Raw genomic sequence first — 27,744 nt, forward strand, 5'->3', positions numbered from 1 at the left:
TGTGTACAATGCTTTCATGCCTCAGGCTGAGCACCTCTGAGGCACAGCTTATTGAAACCTAGCATGTGATAACAGAAGCCATTGCCTTTTGAAGGCATCCAGCACACATATATGGTAGAGCTCAGACTTTCATCCATGATTGGAAGCTAAACAAGATTTTCCCTGAGAACAAAGAAGCCTGAGACTTTTGGACTTTTTTCCCCTTTAATATTGTAAGAACAGAACAAGAATTCTGCCCTCCATACAATCCAAACATGAACCAGAACTATAGTTAAGTCTTCTTTTCTCACTGCTACCTTACAGATGAACTTTCCACATGAGTGATGAAATAAAACTAAAACATCACAGCAGGGAATAGCTGCAATTTTCTGCCCATTTCCTTCATGCCCCTTCCCCTCCCAACCAAATTTGAGATTGATCCCCTCAATTAGAGAAGCTACGGTCCTCAACAGGGTAAAAGTATTTTTTCCAGTTCTCAGTTTTTCCATTTGAAAGGCATAAGAAAGTTGTTTTCATAGATTGTACGTATGTGGAGGAATTGGCAAGACATGGTGGATGCTGAAACTGAAGAAGAGAAGACTATAAAACACACAGACACTAAGCCTCTTGAAATATATTTATTTCAGTGCTGGGAGACAAAGCAGTAAAAAAAGTCCTTGTTCTTTTGTTTTGCTCTAGCAATTCTCATCCATCCACTTTCAGAGATAAGGTTCTGAGCTGAATGATTGCTTGTCCTGGTTTATTGGTGGCCTCCCTTACCTTTTCATAGTTTCATTTTGTTGACACAAAATTGAAACACATAAACTGCAACTTACAAAGGTGTAGGTACATACTTCCTGCAGTTGTATCCAAAAGGCTAAGACCAGCAAGGGATTTCCTTCAGTAGTCAATCAGGGTCCAAACACATTGAAGTCACATCTACATAAATTCTCTGTTTTTTTCACTAAATCTAACGAAGTATTCAAATACAGGTTGAATTCCAATGTGGTTGTCAGGTTTGTATTTTAGGACCTGGAAACAACATAGTTAATTATTTTAATGTCATGCACTTTCATTCAACTTCAGAAATGGCTTGAAGGAAAAACAGTATTATTAACATTAAGAGCATCTCTTTCACTCTGACATGCTAACCCTTGCAATTTACACAGAATGACAGAACTGTACAGCCCTAGGTCTTCAGCAAATTGCTAATTTCAGAATCTGGTCGTACAGAAATTGTGACAGTTAACTGATTATGTTAACTCTTTCAAGATCAGTTCTTTAGTCTGAATTAAAATGAAGCATTTGCATTAGTTATCTAGGTATTTGCTGAGTATAAGACAGAGTCCTAGCATTTTTCTCTCTCCTGCCTGTAACAGTTTGTTTTATGAATGTCCCAATAGAGAAATTGAGGCAATATCCCAAGAACTTCATATTTTATTTTCCTTTTGTGATAGATGGAGCTCCATAGGGAGATAATTTTCTTTTTCCAATGTGATATAAGTTTAACAAAGGCTTCTCCCATTCAAGAAAATAAGTATAAAAGAATAGCATTGATTAGAAATTGTGTCTAGTGCAGATGGTGATCACACTGACATAACTGCTTCAGAGTTATGGAAAAAATTGCAGTCTTAGGATGTAATGCTTGATCAAAATGAAATTGATATTCAGAGGCTGGATTTCTCTGACAGTTGTCACTCCCAGAATACACCTTAAAATTCAAACATTATCTTAAAGATTTTCCTGTTTTGAGACTTGTTTTGAACAAAGTAAAGTCTTAAAAATATAGAACAGTCACAAATGCTTTTCATGGGAGGATATCAAATCTAGCATAATTTTCAAGTGAACCTTGTAAATTAGTTCAAATTCTAGAGAGCAAATTGACACACAACAGCATCTAGTTACTAAGTTAAAAAAGTTAAATTTATTTATGATAGTGCAACATTAGTTGTAGTACCATAAATAAATACTTTGCAAATAAAAAGTCCAGGAGACCATATAGAGCAGATGTGGACAGTTCTGTGCTGTATTTTAGAACCTGTATTATCCTGTTCTAGATTTTTAAACTAGAAACACTGTTGATTCCATCATTCAATCAAAAGTCAAGAAGCTACAGAACTTTCCTTCAAATGATAGGATTATAGAACTATTTAGGTTGGAAAATACTTTTGCGATCAAGTCAAACTGTAAACTTAAAACTTCCAAGTCTACCACTAAACCATATCCTTAAGCACCACATCTACATGTCTTTTAAATATCCACAGGGATTGTGACTCCATTAATTTCCTGGGCAGTCTGTTTCAGTGCTTCCTATGCATGAAGGAAGCGTTTTTAATATCCAATCCAAACCTCTCCTGGCATAACTTGAGGGTGTTTCCTTTTTAAAGAGACTGACTCCAATCTCAGTACAACCTCCTTTCCGGTATTTGAGGAAGTAATATGGTCCCTCCTGAGCCTCCTTTTATTTAGATTAAATAATTCCAGCTCCCTCAGCTGCTCCTCACAGCACTTGTGCTCCAGAGCCTGCCCCAGCTCCCCTGCCCTTCTCTGCACTCACTCCAGCCCCTCAGTGTCTTTCCTGCAGTCAGGGCCCAGAACTGGCCACAGCACTCCAGGTGTGGCCTCACCAGTGCCCAGGACAGGGGGACAATCCCTGCCCTGCTCCTGCTGGCCACACTATTGCTGAGCCAGGCCAGGATGCCATTGGCCTTCTTGGCCACCTGGGCACAGCCTGGCTCATGTTCAGCTCCAGCCACCAGCACCCCCAGCTCCTTTTTCACTGGGCACTTTCCAGCCACTCTGTCCCTGCCTGTGGCACTGCCTGGGGTTTTTGGGACCCAAGGGCAGGGCCCAACTCTTGGCCTTGTTGAGCCTCATAGCGTTAATTGATCCAGACTGCCCAAATTCCTCTACAGAGCCTTCCTGCACTCCAGCAGATCAACACTCCCACCCAGCTTGGTATAATCTACAAACTGACTGAGAGTGCACTTGATCCACTTGGTTGATTAAGATATTAAATATGACTGGCCCCAATATTGAGCCATGAGTGAGAGCCTCAGCAGGTCACCAACTGGTTTTAGCTCCATTCCCTACCACTCCCTGTGCCTGGGAGTCCAAGCAGGTTTTACCAAGTAGAGAGCACACATGTCCAAGCCATGAGCAGCCAGTTTTGTGTGGGTGAATGCTGTGGGAGACAGTGCCAAAAGCTTTATTGAAGTCCAGGCAGACAACATGTACAGCCTCTCCCTCACACACTAAACCGGTCACCCTGTCATAAAGGGAGATCAGGTTGGTCAGGCAGGACCTGCCCTTCATAAACCCATCTGGCTGCATCTGATCCCCTGGTTGTCCTGTATATACCATGTGACAGCACCCAAGGAGATCTGCTACATATGTTCTCATCCGTTCACCTTCTCCAATAACACTATAGAAATGGGGTAACAGTGGAACAATTTCCTCTGCTATAATTCCCCTTTATTTTCCCCTCACCTCAGTTCATTATATTTCCCCAGGAACCACATTTCTCCCTGCAAATAAGTAAGTACAATTTCATCAGTACAAAACAGCTATTAAAAAAATTATGACTGTTCAGATATAAAAGGTTCTACTTAATTAATATAAATTATATATGTAAATTTAAGCCTAAATAAAAGCCATGTTCCTATGCTATTTATATATTCTCTTTCTAAATAGGATAATCAGTGTCAAATACATAGGATAATAATAAAGTTTTATAGGTAATATACTTAATATTTCATTCTTATCCTCATTACATAAGGGTTAAGGTAATTACAGGAATCCTTATTATCTCTCCTTCTTCTATCCTGATTTTCTTATTTGTTTTCCTAGTGCACAACTATGTTTCAGGCAAGTAATTTCATGGACTCATGCACAGATCCTTTTTCCTGAAAGGTACAGTTAATTTAGAACATACCCTCAAGGTATGTTTGCAGTTACAATTATCCCTTTTACTGTGCATTTGCTTGCACTGACAAAAGACAGTCTCTTCTGTCATTCTGCCTCCCAGGCACCTAATTTTGTTATGCTCTTCCAGTTCTTCATAACCTTCTCTCTCCAATAGTCACAATTTATTTCATATCACCTAATCAAATGAGCTAAATGCTATCAAAACTTTCTGAGGAGGGGGAGAGAAACAGATTTTTTCTGATTTTTTTTCCCCATTAGAGAATTAGTTAGTATGAATAAATAAGTTCTTTTTTCCCATCACATTTTTGCATTGTAATGTAATATTACAGATAGCTCAGTAGGTCTTTACAGTCCTATGTTATTTTGGATATTTTTCTCTAGTTCATATATTAAATCTTCCTATTCATTTGCTGATTAACAACAATGAAGTTTCCAGGCACCTTGGCTTTGTTCTGCTGCCATCACAATCATCCTCTAGTTCTGAGCACCATAGGGTGTCAGGAATGAACCAGCTGCACTCCCCTATATAAAGAAAAAGCATTAAGTAAAATGATAATCAATTGCTTGTTTACTATGATAGTTATCTATTCATAAATGGAGCCTGTCACTTCAGAAACAGGGTAGAATCACAAACAGTGATCACCAGCAAGAGAGATAACAGGCTGCACAAGGCCAGTGAAAGGAGCTTTGTTAGCAGTGACAGCTACAAGAGCAACCACATGTCATTTCTGCTGTTTAAGAGTTTGGTCTTTACAGCACAAGATTCAGACACTGAATGTCCCTGTGGTAACTTCTCACATACACATTAACTTCTCAGAAGTAATTACTGATTTTGTTAAACCTTGGTTATGCCTGCCCACAAAATAATGGTGATGGTTTGCTCAGATTGTCATGAACTGGTACAGAAAACTGGATCAGTTTATTTTGAAAAAAACAAATCAAAACCAACAAAAATGCAACAAAACCCAACATTTTAAATAAATTCTGACAAGAGAGATTAATAGAAAGGTCTCAGTAATGCAAGGAAATTTCTGTACCTAGGAAAATGCTTAGACCTGTAACCACACTTTGCCCTAGAACAAAAGAAACAACAGACATCCATCCCATGATCATATTGGAAAATAGGGGAATTACAACAAAAAATCACAGCTGTCCAAAATGGTCACAAGCCTTAATGTACAAAAGACATTAGAACCCTACTGAATTTTTTAGGTAACTTTGACTTTTGTTGATGTGGAACCCCTGATGAACGTCTACTTAGTCATTCTTCTTCATCTAATGTACTTTTGAGGATAATTGTTTGGATGAGTTGCAATAAAAGGTGACTTCATATCAAAATCTTTACTTCTACTACATTTACTACTAATTCACAGTTGTTATCTGTTGGGGAAGATGAAACAGGGAAACCTTATGAATATGATTGTTTGACAAAAGATTCTGAAGGTATGAAGCCTAGAATCGAAATAGAAATGAAAGCTTCCTTTGAGTCATAAGATGCTGAGTGTTGGTTACTATATGACTAAAGAACAATAGCCTAACCAACTGAGAGAGATTCCCTGATGATGAAACAGTGTCCTTCTGCAGATAGAAAGTCCAAAGGTCAAGAAGCAAGGGAAGAATTTGTAAAGCTTTTAGAATTTGAAATGCAAAACTATATGATAATGTAGTGATGCTTATAGGCTGTATGTAAAATCTTTAGTGGGTGTGTCTCGTAGTGATTGGTTACTGGGAATTAGAATATTCACTATAGGAAAGCATAAAATGGATTGTAACAAGAGCCTCGCTCTCTCGATCCCTCCCTCTCCATCTCTAACCTCACCTCTCCTGCTCTCCCCTCACTCTCTCCCCTCCCCCTGACCACATGGACATCGAGGCTGGTGGCAGACACGGGTCTCTCCCTCTCGTTACCCTTGTAATAAACTGCTTATACCTGAACAGCTTGACCCTGGAGAAGTCTTTCACAGTGAGCGAGTGTTTTGTACATCAACAGTTATCCAGAAAGCCCTGAGACTGATATCTTCAGCTTCCTTTTAAGTTTTGTGATGTCTCATGTTTATCTGTTGGTAACAAGCAGCAGACAGTTGACATAACTTTCAGGTTTTGTTTCAGGTGTCATTTTGTAGGTGAATCAGAATAAATTTTTGGTCAATCTATCTTCTTGAATAGCTAAAAACCATAGCTTATTTTGCCATTAGGAATGTCTTCTTGTTCTTAAGACCTAGAACAGTTCACATACTTGGCACTAGTGAGACCACACCTGTCCAGTTCTGGGTCCAGTTCTGGGCCCCTAAGTTTAGGAAGGATGTTGAGATGCTCAAATGCATCTAGAGGAGGGAAACAAGGCTGGTGGGGGACTTGGAACACAAGCTGAGGAATGTGAGGGAGCTGGGGTTGCTTAATCTGGAGAAAAGGAGACTCAGAAGTGACTTTATCATTCTCTACAACTTCCTGAAAGATGGTTGTAGTCAGGTAGGGGTTGGTCTCTTCTCCCAGGCAGCAACTGACAGAACCAGCAGTCTAACCTGCATCAGGGGAAGTTTAGGTTAGATATCAGGAAAAACTTCTTCACTGAGAGAGTGATTGGGCACTGGAATCACCTGCCAAGGGTGGTGGTGGAGTCTCTGTCTCTGAAAGTGTTTAAAAGATCAACATGACACTCAGTGGCATGGTTTAGTTGATGACAAGGTGTTGGACTTAATGATCTTAAAGTTCTTTTCCAACCTAGTTCATGATTCTGTGATTCTGTGATTTGTTGGTTGTTTTTCTCTATTTACCATGTTCACAAATATTTGGTGCTTTACTTGATGTAAAAGAACATGGACTACATCTAGTATCAAAGATTTCTCCCTTCAGTCAAAAAGATGCTATGTAAAAACTTAATAATTTCATTGGAGTCTGGTACAGGGCAAATAAAACAAGTTTAGCAATACTGTAAATGACATTGGCTTAGGCTATAATACCAGAAATATGTGTTGAATTACTGAGTCATGGGAAAGGAGGGTTGCTACAGATTCTGGAAAAAATCAAAACATTTTTAGCCAATAAATCATAGCTTATTTAAAATTTTCTTTGCAATGATTAGGAAGATCTGGAAGGCAAATCAATACAAAATTCCTAACTTCTGCAGTAACTAATGTACACAATTATATATTTTTTAAGAAGATGAATCCATTCATGACAGCAACTTCTAATTTATTGTGTTTCCAGGACAGCTCTCTGCAGTGGAAGAGAGAAAACATACGGCTTAAATTTTCAGCAGCTAAAGTTACAAGAGGAAACAAGACTCACTATCACTCACCAGTGCAGGAAAGCACAGACAGAGCATGGAAGTGCAGTATAAACCTACTGGTTCCTACCTTAAATGCAGCATGCTGTATAGGCAATTAAATGTAAAAAATAGCCTTTCAAGTTTTCAGTCTTTCTACCCTGAAGATTGGTATTTTATCACAAAAACTGGAAAGTTCTGGAAAGCATGAGGGAGAGAACAGCTGACTCAAAAAGATGCCCTCTTATCTCCTGCTTGTCAACTGAGTGGATCTCCTGAGTAGTGTCTGTCTTGGCCTCAGTAGCCAAAAAGTGATTGAGTTTAAAATCTCTGTTGACAGGACAAAATATGCCAGCAAAACCTCAACTCTGGACATGAGGAGAACTGACTTGTCAGTTCAGACTGTTCAGGAATTTAGTAATTAAAGTCTCTGGGAAAATGTTTTTGCAGGTGCTGGGGTCCATCAGTACTGGTTAGTTTTTAAAAATCACCTTCCAAGGGCACAGAAACATTCCTAAATGTTGGAAATTAAACAAGGGAGGCAGAAGGCCAGAACAGGAATCTTCTCCTGGAAATAAGGCAAAAAAAGAAAGATGAATGTCCAATAGAAGCAAGGTTGTATGACATGTGTGACACAGAGATGCTGCTTTTCACTCTATGGAGAAAATTTGAGTGACCAAAGCTGAACTGGAGCTGAAGCTGGCCAGAAATGGGGAGAATACAAATTTTTTAAAAATGGCATCCAATAGGTACTGTAAAAATAACATCAGTCGATTAGAGGATAAGGATGGCCACCTCACAAACAGGGACACAGATAAGGCAGAGGGGTTTAACACATTCTTTACCTTTGTCTTCAGTATGGATGGTGGAACAAGGGGGATCTCAATGCCCTGAGATGGATGGCCATGACTGTGCAAAAACTATCAACTCCCATTAACCCTGAAACTGTGCAGTTATCAGCTGCTACAGATGGATCCCTACAAATCTACAGGGCCTGATGGGATTAATCCAGGAATCGTCAAAGAATTGGCTGATGTTGTTGCAAATGCTCAACGATTTTTGAGAGGTGTTGGGAATCCTGTGCAGTCCCAGCAGACTGAAAGCTGGTGAATGTTGTCCTGATTTTCAAGAAGGGCAAGAAAAAGGATCATGAGAATACAGATCTGTCAGTCTCACTTCAGTGCCTAGTAAATGTGGAGAATATTATTGTGGGGAAAATTGAAATATGTCTGAAAGACAATACAGCCCTTAGTTCCAACCAGCACAGCTTCCTGAGAGGAAAGTCCTGCTTATCAAGCCTGACTTCCTTTTGAGACAAGGTATCACACCCAGTTGATCAAGGGGATTCAGTTGCTGTAATCTTTTGGGGTTTCAGTAAGGCTTTTGATACTGTCTCACAATGTATCCTTGTGGACAAAATGTCTAGCCCACAGCTGGATAAACACATGTGGTTGAGCATGTGGTGGTTGAGCAGCTGGTTCATGGGTCAGGTGCAAAGGGTTACAGTAAATGGGGTGACATCAGACTGGTGACCTGTCACTGGTGGGGCTCCACAGGCTCCATCTTAGGCCCTGTGGCCTTCAATTGCTTTGTAAATTACTTGGATGTAGCCTGGAAGGGATAATGAGCAAGTTCACAGACAATACAACACTGGAAGGAGCTGTTGACTCCCTCAGGTGTAGGGAGGCCCTGCACAGAGACCTCAACACAGCAGAGGGCTGTGAAATTGCCAACCGTATGAAGTTCCACAAGGGCTGGTGCCAAATTCTGCACCAGGATGGGGCAGCCCTGGCTGTACAGACAGACTGGGGAATGAAAGGCTGGAGAGCAGTGCCATGGAAAGGGCCCTGGGGTTCTGGGGTTCAAGTTGAACATGAGCCAGCAGTGCCCTGGCAGCCAGGAGGGCCAAGTGTGTCCTGGGGGCATCGGGGACAGCATCACCAGCTGGGCAAGGGAGGGGATTGTCCTGCTCTGCTCTGCTCTGCTCTGCTCTGCTCTGCTCTGCTCTGCTCTGCTCTGCTCTGGGGCAGCCTCACCTCATTACCAGATATTCCAGATTTAAGATGTGCTATATGCACAGTGACTCCAACTATGATTCTGATGGTGACTAGAGTGGCAAAAATCAAAAATAACCCTTGAAATTTCAAATGGGACTATCCCAGTAATTAGATTTTTAAACAAAATGAAAGAAGACTAGTGCTTTCTGTAGACAGTATGTTCTATGAACTGAAGTTTTGCTGGCCAGACTACACTACAGGGTGAGGTATTTCAGGAATACAAAAGATAATTTATCAATGATTATATGATGACTAACATCAAGTAACAGTAACATTAACTGGTGGAGAAGAAAAACTTAAAAAGTCCAATCAACTCTTATAAGAAGTGGCAACCTGTTCTCAAATAAAGAAGACAACCCCCTACAGTTGTTGTAATATACAGGAAGAATATACAAATTCTAAAGCTTCATACAGACAAGCAAACCCTAACTCTTTCAGTTGTTTAAGTGACACCTTCAGTATTTTATTTTTCCCTCAGAAAAAGCTGCATGACAACTCTAACATACACAGATGTGTATATTACAGGTACATAAAATGAAAACTTTGTGAAAGTAACAGAATATTAATGTTTTCTGACATAATTTCTGTTTTTATGCATGTAAAGTCCTGGAAATTAAACCTAAGAAAAAAAAAATAAAAAAAAGCCTAATCTATTTAAAATTTCATCTAAAAGAGAACTTCACAACACAGGGCTTCTCAGAGGATTACATATGCTTGTCAGAGAGCATCCTGAACTATGCTGGAAGGAATCTAGGACAAACTGATTGCACTGCTAAGGCACTGCCTTATGGTTGAACTTAAAACAACTGGGAGCTTTCATTCGTGTTACTGCAAGCTGCACCTAAGGGGTCATATTGAAGCACACTACATATATTTCGTATTTCTATATTAAGATAGCAATTTAAATTTATTTTATTTAGGAAGAAAGCTGACATTTGATCCAGAGGACTATTAATCAAATCAGATGGTGTCTTGGCAAGCTATTCAAGTGGGATGCTTATGCCCTCTTTCAATTTAAGCTACAGAATAGATTAAGACAAATTAATTACATCCTCAGAAAGTATTTTCCTTTTGCTAGCAGAAGATTTGGACATCAATATAAATAGCTCATAAAGAAGCTTAGAGTTAATTCAATCATATAAAAAGAACTGCCTCATAAACCCAATCTATTTTCTAACTGAAACAATACCCACTTACAGCCTAATTTTCAGAGACACCAATTAACCTACTGCACCCCAGAAAACCTTGTGCTTATTTTCTCTTTCCTTCAGGAATGTCATCTTTTCCAGGACTAACCTTTGTGTTTCCTCTGGAGAGAGATTTGATACCACATATCTGACACTGCAAAACTGCTGAGGTGGAAGCAGCACAAATAAACTAGATGAAATGAAGAAGGATTTAGAGAAAAACAATTTATATAGTTCTCATGATCAAGATGTCAAGTAGTTATAGGATGACTTAAATTGCAGGAAAATATGTAATCTACACTTGCATTTCTTGTGGCACGGTCTCCATAAAACCTTTCAGAACTAAAGTATTTAAAACAATCCATAAAGATGGCATAACCAAGACTTTATAATAAAAAAAAAAATAAAAAAGTAAAAAAAAAACAAACCCAAAAAACATAAAAAAGTTTATTTACATTTTTCTTTGAAATTATAGATCTGAAAATTATTATTTTACACTGATCACTTGTATTAATGTGATATATAATATATAAAATATTTGCTACATATTAATTTCACAATATATTATACATATTAATTATATAATAATAGGTAATGTATAATACAATATACCTTGAGCATTTTTTTTTTTTTTTTTAGCTGGAGAAATGTATCAGAATAAGTATATTACACACACATAAAAAAGCGATTTCTCTTTTAATTTCTTTTAAAAATAAAATTGCCAAAGTGAAAAGACCATAATCACTATCTGAAATATACACAAGTTTACCTATGTGTTTTACCCAGTAACAGTCAGACCTTCATAGTAATTTTCAAAAGTGTAGATCAACTTTACAGAACAGGAGAAAAGTAGGAAGAATGATCAGGGGCCAAAGCAGATCCTATATGAAAGATTGTTCCCTTCTTTAGATTAGTTATCCTGGGCTATTCAAAGCTTACATAAGCCTCTTTTGGAATGTTTTTATGTATCTAAAGACAGGAAGCAATCAGTTCATGGTCACAGGAGGACAAAAAGTAATAATGGATTTTAGTTAAAAATATTCAGGCTAGATATTAGAAATGCTTCTTACAAGACAGACTTCAGCCATGGACTGCCTGTGGATGTAATGGAATACCCATAATTATCTTAAATACCACAGATATATATACTTACATATACACTTCACAGATACTGAGAGAATTACGAATTAGTGCTGGTGTTTGGTATGGGAGTACTAGACAATTTTCTAGGATCCCTTTTAGTTAATGATGGAAAATTAGGTTTATTTTATATTCTGATGGCATATTACGTTTAAGGCCTGGAATACATTTTAATGTTTAAATGGTAAATTTTTGATACCACTTTGTTTAACATATTTGTCTCCTCTTAATGTCTCATTATACAACTAGCTAAATAGATAATGTTATAAACAACAATAAATACATAAAAATGCAGTCTAATGAATTAAGTTATGCTCGTCAGATATGAGACTAAATGTACTTTAAAAGTTTATGGGACATTTTGAAGGAAATTCTGCTTTGAACTGGATTATGAAAGATGCAATATCACCAAAGCCCTCAACCAAGGACACCAATCCCAGGCCTCACTGTATTATTTAGCAACACATTTTATTCAGAAGAAGTAGAGAGACATATTTTCTGTCCACTTTTTGGTACACAGAACAAATTTAACATGCAAAGTTAACTTGCCAAAGACCTTGTAAAGAAATTTGAAAGGTCACACGAAACTGCTAGAAGAAAAAAAATCCATCTTTAAAGTTATATTCATTTTATCATTCAGTGTCAATTGAAAAATCTCCTTTTGGGAAGGCCACTTTGTATAATTGATGAAATTTTTAATATGACAGATGTTGAGAACCATGATTGATTACGTGCCATTTAATATATTGCAATTTATTGGTTTCAATGATCGAATAAATCAGATTGCTAATCCGAGACACAGTATGCAAATTTCCTTTACAAGGACACTGCTTCTAGAAACTATTGAGAAGGCTCTGTCCAGTGTCTAGCATTTTGGATTTATGGTAGTAATGAGAAAAATGTTATATCTTCCCACTCCGGTAACAAAATAAGCCACTTCACGGTTGCAGAAGTCCTTCTTTACCTTGGATTCTTCTGGAAAACTGGATTTTTATTAATATTCCATATTTTTTTCCTACATTCCTTTTTACTTGAAAGCATGTAATGCAGTAATGTGCTGTAGCTCCTCTAATTTAGTGGAAACATTGATATAATTATTTGATGTCTTCCAACACTCCTTGTATTAAATGCCTGTTTATCCAGCTTTTTAAGTTTTCTTTTAGTATTTTAAGCTAGGTCATGCAAGAAACATGGAAGGCATGAAACACCAAATCAAGACATTATAATAAGGGACACACTCATTAAAAGAGCTGTATAACTGCTATTTATTCTACAGACCTCAATGAAGCCACAACATCTATTAGCAGGCAGACCCACAGATCTTATTCTAGGGCAAATTTGCCTCTGGAATATAAGGAAAACTGTGGTTGCAATACTGAGCAACACTACAGGAGGTCTGTTATCTTCTGGAAGCACAGAGCTAGGTTTTAAGAGAGTAGTCTGGATTAGGCTGCCCATCCCAGAACACTTACACTCGCCACCTTCTTGCATAAGGAGTGGAAAGAGGTCTGTAACAACTGAAGCTGCTTGTGCCAGCTGAACCCTTAAAAAACTATGACCACACAGCTGCTCTAAGTCATCGAGTTGTTTTGCTTCTGATGGTTTTGTGATGATTTTTATCAGCTAAGACTCTCCAAAATCATTTGAATCACGGAATTGCATAGCTGTAAAGAAAAGATTGAGTAGGCAGTGATGATTATGCTTATGGTTATTGTTTTGTCACATGAAACTGCAAAAGCATTTCATGAATGAGTCATGGTGAATTATGTTTAAATTATAGATTGTGACTCACTGATTTTCACATTGTTTTATCCTTCCAGCATTCTCCTGTAAGAATCTAAGAGATAAGAAAGAGCCTTCTCTGTCCTTTTCTTATTTTCCAGGCCTATTCATCTATACCCAACACATCAGAAAGGCAGATAGATCACCCTAACCAAGGAAAGAAATAAGAAAATATTTTTTTTTTCATCTTTGACATGTCACAATTTGGGGGATTGACATGTTGGAAAATTGACATAAAGCCTTCTTGAGTAAGTGACAGAACAATCCTATATATGGCATCCCAACATCAGAAGCTGCATCTTTCTTGGTTAGTCCTGATGATTTGCCATTACGAAGCATGAGATTTATGGATTAACAAGATGATAATTCTTTGTTTTGGTTTTTTTTTTTATTTGAATAACCTTTTAAAGACATCTGGAAAACACTACTCCATTTTATCACGCTCAACACACCTCAAATAGAACAAAATCATAGAAAATAGAATAAATTAAATAATTTCTCAAGCCACATAACTCCTAGGGACAACTTGTTCTGATCCTAATGACAAATGACAAATGAAAAATGACCATTAGATCAATATCAAGAATCTTCAAGTGAGATAGGACAAGCTAAAAACTAAGATTACCAGAATTCAGAACATAAAATACTGTATTTTTTTCTCAAATCGTTTAAAAGGTGAGAATAAGATTTCTATAACATCTACATAGAGCAACTCCTATCTCAGAACAAGAATTTAAAAACTGATCATCTGGCCTGCAAATGTTCTACCCGACTGCAGATTTTCTAACCATGTAAAGATTCTGATAATTGGAGAACTATGTGACAAGTAGTCTGAATTGCTTATGGACTGGATGTCAAGAGTATTTTGAATATTTGCACAAGAGTATTTTGAATATTATAAAAGTATAGAGAGACACATAACTTTTAATGTTCATAGACTTAGAGGAGGGTACCTTAGTCTCATATTCATTGCATGTATTTCTTTGGAACTAAAATATTTCTTTTAAATAGCCTCAAATGATAGTATATGAGCAAACAAAAGTATCATGGCTGTAATGTACTTTTGTCTTGAGATCTTGGTTACCACTTAGTTTTGTCAAAATTACAATTAAGTTGACTACTTTACAGCTAAATTCTGTTTTCTGTACATATGCAAAATCCTTGCAGCGGTATTAGTTTTTATGATAAGTGTTTTCATTGAGCATGTGAAGTAAATTAGAAGTGGGAGGGATTAAGAAACATTAAATGCTGATGGCAGTGTGAAGAGTCTAAAGAGATTTTCTCATCAAGTACTTTTCTCAGGTCTTATCTGTGACCTCTTACAGTGCAGAGGCTGGAAGAGGACTGAACACACTGTTTAGGGAATTAACAGACAAAACCTGACTTTCAGAGATCTTAAATGGAAGACCATATTTGCAAACATCTATAATTATAAATATATATATTATAGATATTTATAAATATATAATATATATATATGATATATATATTATAATAAATATAAATAATGTACATAAAGGCAAAAAAGCTTCAGTGGAGTTTCACCACATTTGGCAAATGCAAACATGAAGCAATCATTACTAAGATTTACTCTGACAAGCAATAGACTATGGCCTCAAATCAACTTTGTAGGACAACTCTAGGAAACTGCAGTGGTCTGTTCTGAACCCACTGCAAAATCAAGTGTGACAGGAAACAACTGAGAAGGAAGTTTAAAAAGCAATTACATGATCTGATTTGACTCTGAAAAATGCAGAGAAGTTCAATTCAGATAATTTTGCTATTTTTGTGGCTACAAATATTTTCTGCTACTACAGCAATCAATAGAAGAATGAGAAAGACCAGCAAGGTGAACCTTAGGAAAAAATATGAGGCTAAAAAAATGGCTTCACACAGTTACTCATCTGCTTCTAGGTTTTCCAGATTTAAAATATTTAGATGGACTGTGCAGGGAAGTACAGTGTTATCTGTAGCTAATATCATATATATCGAAACACATATAAGTTACTGTTACTATGCTGACAAATGCGAAATTCAGACCTCACTTTTAATGCAGCCTCTAGTTGACAGTGATATTTAAATTATAGGAGCCCAATTTCAATATATTACCTTCTTCCATAAAGCCTGTGTGTGCACTAAGATTTGTTAGACTGTTATGGGGAAAAAGTCTGTGAAGGTGTTTTGAAAAAAAAGTAGTTGCTTGTACTGGGTGCAGTTCACTGAGAACTGCAAGAAAGTGTTTTGAGTCAGGAATTTGAAGTTTGCTAATATGAAACTTTAGGTAACATTTTTTGAAGGTATATGAAGCAGGAAATGTCAAAATTACACAAGGGTCAACATTAATTTGAAGATGAGTTAAGAACTTAAAAATTCAAACTCCTGCTTTAGTTTACAAGCGTTGTGGCTAGCAAGTCCCTAGAAACCTAAGGTAAATACTTCTAGTCAAGAATAGAGTATGAGTAGTGAGTTGTTATGGCCTCAGGAATCACAATATTACTGATTTGTCAATCATTAATTGCAAGTTTCAGGTTAGAGTTTCAGGAGAATCTGAGCCTATTATTTTTACAGAAGTGTTAAATCATTCATCTCTTATAATCTAGCTTTTAGCATTTGCCTATATTGAACCACATAACTAGAGACTGTATCATAAGCAAAATTCTCCAAATGACCAGAGTGATTAATTCCAGAACCGCTTACATCCAAAGCTCTGTGTATCTTATGGTCTTTAGCACTTACCCAGTTATGATATACAACTTATAAAACTAGGAGCCAACACACATTGAAAATCACTGGTACTCAAGTAATGTAGACAAGTCAGAATCTCTAAAATTTACTCAAGTAAAATATTGTGGGATAAATTGTATTTTTACTGCTACAAGCTAGTATTGAACCATTACACATCTGAGAGCTTCATAATTATTCTACATACCCTACATTTCATTTATATAGCTTTAATACTTAAGTTTCCACTTTATACATCACATACTTGATGAAATTTGTGGAGAAATGTTGGTTTAGCTGAATGCATGAATATTCTGCATCATGACAAATGAAGTCTCTCTGACATGTAGGACATAGAGGACCTCAAATACCAACCAAATTATCTATTATAAGAGGAATATACAAGCTACTAGAAAATGGTATGCTTTCATCTTAAAAATTACTGACAGCCATAATTTAAATTACTCATTTTTAAAGCATTTCTTCTCAGAATGAAAATTACACACCTCATTCTGCATGGCATAAATTTTGTTTTGCAGGGTTTGTTTAACCAAATTATTGTGCTCAAGATTTGTAAACAAAATTTCATAGGTGCCAAATTAAATTGACTTCACAGCTCTCCTCTGTTTTGTCAGGCACATATTCCTCATGACTCAGGCTAAATCTGTAAAGCTGATCCAACTGCTTTAATTTCTAAGAATCATATCACATGAAAATGGACTTTTCTTTTTTCAGAAAACAAGAAGTTCTTCCACTTACAGATGGCATGGCAGAAAGCCTACCCTTTATTGAGCAGATACCTGCAAGAATCAGTGGACTTATTGACCACAGCCCTATGGAAACCAACATATTCTGAGAATCTTTCAACCTGAAATTGACACAGATTAGAGAGTGTTGATTGCTTCTAGTCTACAGTGGATCTCAGAGATCCACTAGAGATGCATACTCAGTTAACTGGGAATATACCCATCCTGAAACATGCTGTACTGAACTCTCAGTATTAATTCCCCTCATTATTTTTATCAAAATTGGAATGGGCAAAGATTATGTTTTCTTGGGTCTTGCCCTGGAGCTAACAATTTGCAATGCAGTGGTATTGCATTTTAAGACTATTCTTTAATTTTAAGACAAAACTAACAAAATTCCCATGTCACTGTGTCAACTCCAGTGAATACTGGAAAACTGACCTGGATCTTCAAAGTTTATGCATTTCTTTCTGTAACTTCCACCTTTTGGAGCACACTCACAGTAGCAATTCTAATGAACCCTTACTTTGCATTTCAGCCACTTTTGCATCCTGATCACATCCAGAATGACTCATGCCCCGGGTCATAGCCCAAAAAGACCTGCTGCCTACACAGGCAGCAAATATCAGAAGCTGCCCTCCATCAGCAAGTTTGAGATGCTGTCAAACAAAGGAGGATATCCGGCCTTCAGAGGAAAGGAATTACAGCCAGGAACAGTTACTGCTGAAGAAAACACAGCTTTTACTCTTTCCGTCTCCCAGTCTTTGTGTTCTGTATCAGACATGACAAGTAATAAACTCTGTCTTGTTATACAGAATACAGATCCTGAAGTGTTACATTTTCCAGCAGGATTTCTCAGCATTGTCAAAGCCATATGAAATGGGCTATTAAACTATGTAAGCAGAGAAATATTTTAAAATATTTTTAATATGAAAACAAATAATTTAATTTAATCCTTAAATTAATTCTATAAATATTTTATATTTAAATTTATATTAATATAAATGAATCTATAAAAATTTTAAAATAAATTCAATATTTAATTTAAATAAAAATTGCAGTCTGCAATTCACTGCTTTTGAAGAAGAGACTTCAAAGCTCAGGTAAACTGAACACATCCAAATACCTACTGTGCTGAGTTTGAGCAGACACTGAAAAGCACTATGCTTTTAAAGTGATCAAATTTCTCTTTCCTAGTCAGCTATAGTAGGCCCTTGCAATAATCCAGAGGGAACGTGCAAGATATTCTTACCCAACTTGGCTGTACCTTTTTACCTTTCTGTTCCTTAAGCCTAGTCATTTGTAGCTCCTTCATCTTTACCACCTTTACAGTACAGGAATCCAACTGTGTTAGCAATACCAGTAAAGAGGGTCCCAGTGTGATTCAGAGCTCCTTGTCCTTTTAGACCACAAGTTACAAATACATAGAGCACTTCTATTCAAAAATCAAAGAAGAGAATAAAGTTATAACAGCATTTATATAACGTAATTATATTTACTTACATTTATTAAAATAACTCCCCAAACAATATCTATCAAATAAAGTTAAGCTTATTTTTGCTACAGCAGTAACACTCTTAAGCTTATCCTTTGATCCCTCTTTTGCAATTCATTGTTCTTTCTCACAGACTAGAAGCTTGACTGTGTTTCCCCACCCACTCCATTCTGGGATATGCACAGGAATCAGCATGTTTTATTCTTCTCAGATAATTTATGAAGTACATGATTTGATTAAAAAATTTCTCTCTTGTTAGAACTTGATTAGGAAAAATCCTGTACATCTTTTTTCAGATTGCAGATGTGGTACTAACCATCACTGGAAAATCGCCTTTAGGATAATTTAAGAGATTAAACCATCAAAGTGAATAAAAACACTACCATTACCACCAACCAAAAATCCCAACCGATGAACCAAAGAAAAGACCCCCAACCAACATGGAAGAACATGTATGCAAGGCAACCCAGTTTGGGTTGTGTCAGACTTGCTGCCTGGACAAACAAATTTGTTCATGAAAAATACCTATGTTTAGAAGTTCTTGAATTGTTCTGCATCAAACTAAGTTTTCCTAACACACAAAATCTGCTAGAGTAATTGGAAACTATGCAGGTGACACAATAAAACAACAACTGAATTGTGAGATAACAAGATACTGCTTCAGTTTCTACAGCAGCAGTATTTCAGCTTTTTTTTTTTTAATATCTATACTACTATGGGCAGGAGCCTAGAGGACCTTCCAGGGTTACATATTCTAGAAAATGAACAGTGTCTTCTCACAGAGACCATCAAGATTTTCAATACTTTAGCTCAACCAGGTAGGACTAGCTTAATTTCCTCCACCTCAACCCAAATCTGCAAGTTGAGATTTCTTATCATACATAACCAAACAGGCCTTTACCTCATTAAAAAACCAAACCACCTAAAGTTCATCTCAGATGGACTCAGGCAGGTTCTGCTCCACTAAGAGTATTCTCCAGCCTCAAATTACAAATTATTATTTTGCTGTGATTTTCAGCTGGGCTTTGCTATTACTGGAAATGTAAGATTTAGGCAAGTGATGCATCCTTTTCAATTTTCCTCTTGTTTAAGCACATTTTGTCTGAATGTGTTCTTAGATCTTATGAGACCTAGTTTAAACTATGCACAGATTTCATACTGTGATTTTAAGAGAAATCATCGTCATGAAAGTAAGCTGTAATAATAGATAATCATTACTTTCATTACTGTAGCTGCAGAATTTACAGGACCATAGGGCTTTTAAAAAAAACAACATCTTATATTTCACTTTTAAGATTTGCAGCAGGGTACAAATGGAAATTCTAATAAAATTTAAATAATTCCATTTTGGGGCTCAAAATACATGGAAATTTGACTCTACTAGCACTTGTTGAAATATGTGCCAAAGGTAATAAGCAAAAAATCCCAATCAAAACCTGATAAAACAAATAATAACATTTAAGAGTTCAGGAAATCTAAGTTATAACTGTTCATTCTATTCAAGCAAAACCTATAAAAGAAATCTGTTTAAGAAAAATCAAGTAAAGATCTTAGATCTGGATGTATGTTCAAATGGCTTAATGCCATAATACTTTGTGGCTTTCAAGTCTGAAAATAGCAACGACCATTTTTTTAAAACAGTTATTTGTATACTGCTATATATATTTAACTCGCTCAGGTCATTCATCTGCCTTCCAAGGGCTGAGTATTTTTATTCTTCATGAACAGCATTTACTTCATACTTTCCCTGAGGCAACTCTTCTCCATACATTCAGACAGTGAATTGCATACACAGCTGTACCCCACACCACTTTACGAGTATCTTTTCATTACAATTAGTATCAGCTGCCATGAGTTTCACACCAATTCACCAGAGCACACCAAAAATAGCATCCTCAGCACTCAGCAATCTGAAATGTTGAGTTGCCTTCATTTCTCTAAATTCCTTTAAATAGCATTCAGAGCAGTCACTTTCTTTTAACTTTGGCCTCAATTTTACACCTTAATTCCCTTTGCTCAGGAACATGCTATTAGCTAGAGCACACTCTGAAAATATTCCTTATCATATGTTAGCTTGCATAACATATGATTGCTGTGAATAAAATAAATATAATATCAACCTGTAATGAAAGCCAAAATTTAAGAAATAATATTTCTCTATTTTTAGCTGTAGTTATATAACTCTAATTAGTTTTAATGCAATGAGACAAAGGAATCTCTATATGGTGTTATCCCTCTGAACAAAAATTTCATCAGTGTAATTATCTTTAAAAGTAAAGATGCATCTTTCCAAACTTAGAATTTCTTTCTTTTCTTTCCATCTTTTTGGATGGGAAATTATATATAACTCCTCAGGATTTTGGCTTATTGTAAATCATACAGTTCCTGAAACTGTTTTAAAGATGCTTGCAAAGATGTCAGAGACAATGTCTTTATAATGCCAGATGAGCTAAAAGGAGATGATAGGCATAAACTGTTTCTTGGAAAGCTCAGTTTGGGTATAGTAAAAAACAAATTTTTTACTAGTAGGGTAGCCTAGAAGTTAGGAAAGTCTATTCTAAGATTTCTGTCCCTTGGAGATTATCAATTTGCAAGGTTTTGAGCAAGGTGATCCAGCTCTAAATATAGTCCTGCTTGGACAAGTAAGGTCCAATATCCCCACATGTCATTTTCAACCAAGTTTTATACTATTTTAGGGATCCCTTTATAAACACAAATCCTGCAACTTTGATTTTCATTAGTAAGTGTCAAACAGGTGCAGAGATTTGGTTAATACCTCAAAAAATCCTTTTAGTCCCACTCATGACACCCATGGGTCTGAAACCCCTGTCTGACACCATCCTCCCTTGATGAGGGCAGGCAAGTCTGGGGCTCCACCATGGTACATCTAATGTGCAAACTTACTTTACCTAAGTGATGGTGGCAGTCAAATGACCCTGGTATCATTTATGGGATTGATATCAGAAGTGCTTCTCAGTGCATGAACCAAAAGGCTGAAAAAGCTGTGAAGAACATATTACCCATCATTAATGCTCTAATGCAAAAGAAATTGAGATATGCAATTCAAATGTGAAGAGTATGAAGGCCATGCCTGGAGGTCTGAAATCAAGACAGACAAGCTGTTGGGAGTTCTATGGGAGGTATAGGAGGTGTTTTTGTACACATTATCTATTTTGGTATGCATGACTTTGACTCTTTACCTGAAATCCAGGTCAGCAGAAATTGCATTGACTAGATAACATAAAGTATAATCTACTGATTATACTTTGGACCATGAGCAGCATTTATCTGCATAGTAGCAAAAAGAGAGTTTCTCTTGCTTTCTGTAAGATGTGAATGGACTTTCTTGAAACTACTTTAAAAAGCATGTTGTCATAGTGTAAGAGGGAGAGATATGCAAAAGCTCTGCCAACTTTTGGTACTCAGTTTGATGGTGTTGCTCATTTGAAAACAGCATCAAAAAGAAGTTGCAGTAAAAAAATGTGTTTTGCCAGAAGCCATGGAACAGTCAGTTACTTTAAACCACTGAATCCAGAAACAAATTTAGCAAAATTATTACTTCCTTCTCTTGCCTGTAGAGTAGCTGATGCTCCTTTAGTAACACCTCTGGTGATACTCATCCAGGATTTTTCTTCAAACACAGTTCATATGCTAGAAAAATGAAATGGAGATTTTTCTTAAGTTTGATTTTTTTTTTTCCCCATGACATTTAAATAATCCGAGGAGCTTTTAAACTCCTTCATAACAATAAGAATTGTTTACATCCACATATTCACTTTGGAAACAGAGGAAGGTTTTACTATTTTTTTTGCCATTGTTGCTTCTCAAAGCTGAACACTGCATACATCACAAGAATAAAATATTCTCTCCTTCATTTCTTACATGCTGCTTAGAAGTTATCTAATACAGGAATCCAATAGGTTGATTTTATTTATACAGTACTTTTATAACAGCTGATTTAAAGAACTTACTGCGGAGCACTTCCTTATCTACAGATCATCACTTTAAAACTGTTTTCTATGAAAAAATTATAATGAGAACATTACATTGTATTAAGAATCTCAATTTTGATTTTCATGGATTTATGAGTTTACAGTCTAGGTGGAGCTGGTACTCTATAGTGGTCAGCAGCTTGCTGTAGTCCTAAACATAATTTTGAAGCACACTAGCATTTTAGAGAAAAGAAAACCATCAGAGGCTATGCTATTCTCTTCCACAGTAGTTGTGGGACTCAACCATGGGTAGTTCTGTAGATTGTATTAAGAAAGCATAGAATTATGTGATAACTAGATATTGTGATTTTAAATTAAGTGTTTTTTTATTTGCATGGTAACAGGTTTACATTATAGTTTATCTTCTTAGTAGAGGTGAACCATTACAGTCTCACAGCAGCACAGATCTGTTAAACTGTATTGGGGTATTTCCAACTGTCTCACTTGTCTCACTCACATTGCAACAAGGTCAGCAAGCCTTAGAAAAAGGCTTCAGAAATAGGTGGATTTGGAACGAAGCTTTCATGCGGATTCTGAGTAATCAACATGCAAAACAGACTATTATATCTCCTTGATATAAAAATCCAGAAAATTAACACTGTGAACCAGCAGAGAGAGATGTTCAAAATCCAACTATTTATCTGTTGGAAAGGACATTTAATTATAAATTTGAAGTGGGGACTTTGTCTCTCCTTTCCTTTGCTGTCTACACAGTAGAGATGTAGTGTAAGTTGGTTGCCTAGACCCTCTTCCTCTTTAGTCTCTGGAAAAGGTAGATCCAGAGAGTAATTCTACCTGCTTTGGAATGTGAACCATGACATCTCTAAGGGAGCCTAGGTAAACCAGAGATCCACTTCAAGGGTAAAATATGGAAAGAAAAATTCCATGAAGTAAAAATGAAAAAGAAAATGAGGAGGAGTTGAGATGATGATAAAAACCAGTTGTGCTTTGCAGGTGCTCTCTTAAGAAGGCAAGCTGTAGCAGATATTTCACAGGTGCATTGATTTGTTAAGCTAAATAGACACTTGGTAAGTATAACCCCATGAATAATTATGAATACAATAGTTTGCAAGTGCAACATGAGATCCATTGAAAGAAATAGTTTTTCAAGGTCAAATCTCTTAAGCCCTGTACAACCCTGTACAACCTGGTGTAACCTCAAGTCATGGAAGGGTGGTGTGCTGGTTTTGTATTGATTGACATTTGGGAAAGAAGTAAGAAAGCACCCACGGAAGTGATTTCTTTAAGAGAAGCTGTTGGGAGCTTCTTCTCTGCATAGGACAGGCCAATAGCTGGCTAGTTCTGAGAACTGACAGCATTTTGCACCATTTAGAAATTAGATTCACCTCTGTGAGATCCACATTTTAAAAACCACAAACCCAGGAACTCTCTCTCGGCTTCTGGCCTCAGAAGGTATCTGAGCTCTGGTGGAGCCGGCCCCACTCCTCCGCAGCCTGTGCGGCCTGGAGGAGGCCGGGCCGGAGCCCAGCGGCTCCCAGGGAGGGAATGGAGGCCTCAGGCTGGGCCAGGCCACGGCTGCTGACATCTCACCAACAATAAACCTTCCCCAGCCTGCACCGATGGCTCCAGGCTGAGCCTCCCCTCCCAGCAGCTGCTGGGCAGAGGGAGGTGCCCAGCACAGCCTGAAATCCATACCATGTGTGTTGCTGCTACTGCCTACGACCATCTGCAGGCCTGGCAAGATTCAACCCTTTCAGTGCACAGATGAGACGTGCAGACCACAATTCTCCCCTCAAGTGAGAGAAAAGAACAAAGTGAGGACATGTAGAAGACAACGTGAAGACACTGAGGTCAGTAAAGAAGGAGTCAAGCCCTAGACAGAAGGTGAATGAGGAGATGCCTTAGTGTTGGGCTGAAAATTCTTTTGATAATGCCATGGAGATGGACAGTGATACACTGAACTTATCCCCTTTAATTCATGAGAGAGTATGGGGGGGTGAAGTATTCAAACTGTAGATCTTATCAGAGACATCCAAGGATAAAGCCAAGCAGATGCTGGAGTAGCTGTGAGATCCCATGAGAAGCCTGAACACAGAGAGAGATGAGAGCTGACCCCAGGGAGAGAAGAAGAAAACCTCTGTTACCACAGATGACTGCAGAGACAGATGAAGAGAACCTTTGCCTTTGAACAACTCATCCTTAAAATAATACCCCTTGAGTTCATGGCTCATGGACAATGCTGTAGTAGGGCTGGAGGGATGGGAGGAATTTCACAATGCAGAACATTTCCTGGACAGCTGCTATTTGTGGAAATGCAAAGCCATGAGAGAACTGTTTCTTGTGGAGAAGTATCCATGGCATGGCAAGAATTCTTGTAGGCATCTCCTTACAAGAAAAGATGAAAGATTATTTTATAGTTGGTAACTGATTTAACATCCCAGGTTTTGTCTCTGTGTTGTCAGTTAGCAAAGGAAAGAAGTTGGTCAGGGGGAGGAGAAGTGTTCTGGAAGTTTTATTCTGATGCTTATTATTGTTGTAGTCCTGTTAATAAAGTTTCTTTATACCTTTTAAGTTTTAAGTCTGTTTTGTCCTTCTCCTAATCCATATCTCACAGCAAGAAATGAGTAAGTGCACTGGTATTTTTAGCCAGCGCTAAAACCACCATATTATTTGGTGCATTGGCTGGGAAACTCAAACTGGTGAGTTCAAACCACTTAGAGGTGGTTAATGTGACACCAAATAGCATGGCAGAAGGCATAAGTTGAAAGGTATAATGAGCCAACTAGAAGTTGAATGAGGGATATTTTAACCACAGCCTTACAACCACAGCCTTTTAACTACATCCCAACTACAGCTAAGCATAAAACCCTGGGGGAAAAATAGCCAACCAAACATGAAAAAAAAACAACCAATCAGGGTTGAAGTGTTGGTTCAAGGTATCTTGAGTAGGCACCTGGAGGTGGAGTATTTCATCATATGCTTCTATTTTACTAGAAAGATGTAAAGATAATTCCATTTATCCTTTTAGCAATACATAGTTATCACGTATATGCAATACTTAAGTGACTTCTCCTTTTGGAATATTTAGAATCTGCTTATTAACTTCTATTTCATGTCTTTTATAGTGAGGTTATAAGTTACAATTACTTTCCTAACAATGCAGAATAGATGCTTTTCTATCAATCACATAGGCATCTCAAGGAATTAAGTACACAAATTACTCTGTCCATTTTGTTATTGAGAAACACCTTCAGCAAGGAAGCAAACAAAAAAAAAAAGTACGAAATTAGCTCTAAAGCTCACACTAGCTATTTTTTTGGGTTTTTTTGGTCCGGGTTGGGTTATTTTTGTTTTTCTTTTAAGGCATTGGGATATAGTCCCCAATAAATTTTTGGGACTTGGTATAATTTTCTAAATTCACAGAAATTGAAGACTTTCTTACACGTCAGTTAGGAAGTAGGAGTCTAATTCAGCTGCCTTGAAATAAAATTCAAAGATTTATTATTAAGAAATTGAATTGCACTCCCAAGAATCAGTATAGAAACATCATAATATTGGAAAGTGTCTAGCAGCTGCTTTAAATATCCTTGGGTTTGCCAGAATTTTTAATGATATTGCAAACAGCTGCTCTTCTACAACACAGCATGCCTGACATCTGTCTATCAAATGATTTCATTTCATCATAAACAAGGAACTGTTTGGTTTCAGAAATATGACATCCAGCAGTCAGTAAGAGAGTATTCATGAAGCCTCTTTTCTTTAAAGAAGGATTCATTATTTGTGGTTCCTTTGTTTGTAAATTTCTTTCCTGAAATAACTGTGTTTTGTGTTTACATCTGAAGTTACCTATTCTCCATCACAATTTGCAGCTGCAAATCATTTAGACCAAACATTACCTACAAGGTGGGGCTTTGGGCTGGCATGGGAGGAAGACTCCCTCTAATCGTGACTGACAGGCAGTTACTTGTTAAGGTATCATCAGAGGGCAGTGCTGATTAAGGAAAGAGTTCTGAGCTCCACTGCCCCATCAATCAATATCCAATTTGCCATGATTGTACCATTTTCCTTGCCATTACTCTTTTAAAGGAGGGAGTTCTAGCAGTCTCCCTGTTAGCAGCATGGCAAGGTTGTCCATCTAGTAAATAGCTGTATTACCAGGGACACCATTTTTAAAAAGGTATGTGTGAGCCATGGCAATGGAAAGCTAAGGTATGGTCCATGTTTATTAGATAAAAACACTCAGAAAATAATTTTTTGTTAATAATTAAAAGCTTAATAAAGAAAGTAATTTTATGAAAAGTTTGTAAAGAAATCAGCTCAGTTTGCAGCAGAAGTGAAAAAGCAAAGAAAATGGTATGAACAGTAAAGAAAGGAAAAAAAAACAGAACAGAAAACATCATTATGAAATGATAGAAATCTGTATAGCACTTGCAAACAGTGACTGTGGATTGGTTCTTCTGTCTGAACAATATTATAATAGAACAGAAAAACTAAGACAGACAGGCAAAAAGGATGATCAAAGAAAAGAAAAAATCTTCCATAAAAGGACTGACTGAATGGAATAGGTCTCCATGACCTATACTAAGAAGAAGGAAAGATGACATGAGAGGTCTACCAAATCATCATTGGCAAAAGAGGACAAAACAAGATGATTAGGAGAGTGACCATCCCTCTTAAAAGGAAAGGCTGAGAGAGTTCAGCCTGTTCAGCCTGGAGAAAAGACAACTGAAAGGGGACCTCATAAATGTCTATAAATAGGTGGTGCTGCACAATAGAACAAGAGGGAACAGGCAGAAAATAATGGACAGGAAGTTCCACCTGAAAGTGAGGAAGAAATACTTTATTGTGCAGTGACCGAGCACTGGAACTGTTTGTCCAGTAAGGTTTGGAATTTCCCTCATGGAAGACATTCAAGAGCTGACTGGACACAACCCTGTGCCATGTGCTCTGGAATAAGCAGGGAGGCTGGACCAGATGACCCACTGTGGTTCCTTCCAACTTGACCCATTCTGTGATTCTGTGAATTTAGCTTGACTCAGTGATTCTGTGAATTTAGCACGGCATGGATACACCACCTGGCCACCATCATCATAGTGCTTGACTGGAGATTCTGAACAACAATCCCAGTGAGTGGTCACCCAAATGTAGAAATCCAACACACCAGAAAGGAAAATACAAAAAAATACAAAAGGGTTGTACTGGGGGCATGATCTAATTGTAGGCAGTATTTCTGTGTGTAGTATAAATGATTTACATCTTCTGCCAATTTCTGCCTCAGTTAAAAATAATCCCATCAGGTTTAACACCTTTCATCTTTATTGTTATGGTGTACTTCAGGGAAAGGTTGCCTCTAACTATAAGTTACTGCATTTCTTAAGAGGGGTCTGCTATTTGATACCATTCACTTTTTATTTTTGGCATTTCAGTAATAATCAGCTTCAAACAAAAATGTTTTAATCATTTACAGATATGATCATAAATGTGATGGGCAG

The 27,744-nt window shown here is 37.1% G+C and overlaps 2 long non-coding RNA genes across 4 annotated transcripts; one reads left to right on the top strand and one right to left on the bottom strand.

Moving 5' to 3' along the window:
* Positions 1–601: 601 nt before the first annotated feature.
* Positions 602–27,732, bottom strand: LOC111941425 (uncharacterized). 3 transcript variants are annotated; one of them, XR_002870010.2, is made up of 8 exons: positions 23,638–27,732; positions 21,859–21,950; positions 21,209–21,301; positions 18,072–18,239; positions 13,028–13,219; positions 10,525–10,605; positions 4,347–4,428; positions 602–1,011 (listed from the first exon to the last, which is right to left on the bottom strand). It is a non-coding gene; the product is annotated as an uncharacterized LOC111941425 (long non-coding RNA). The 3 variants fall into 3 exon arrangements; XR_002870011.2 differs by lacking the exon at positions 602–1,011 and adding an exon at positions 3,468–3,506; XR_015281205.1 differs by lacking the exons at positions 10,525–10,605; positions 13,028–13,219.
* On the top strand, positions 3,426–7,299 carry LOC111941426 (uncharacterized). Its single transcript, XR_002870012.2, has 3 exons — positions 3,426–3,516; positions 3,829–3,920; positions 7,114–7,299. It is a non-coding gene; the product is annotated as an uncharacterized LOC111941426 (long non-coding RNA).
* Positions 27,733–27,744: the final 12 nt, after the last annotated feature.

The sequence above is a fragment of the Cyanistes caeruleus genome, chromosome Z, assembly GCF_971803275.1.
Source record: "Cyanistes caeruleus chromosome Z, bCyaCae1.hap1.1, whole genome shotgun sequence".
Lineage (NCBI taxonomy): Eukaryota > Metazoa > Chordata > Aves > Passeriformes > Paridae > Cyanistes > Cyanistes caeruleus.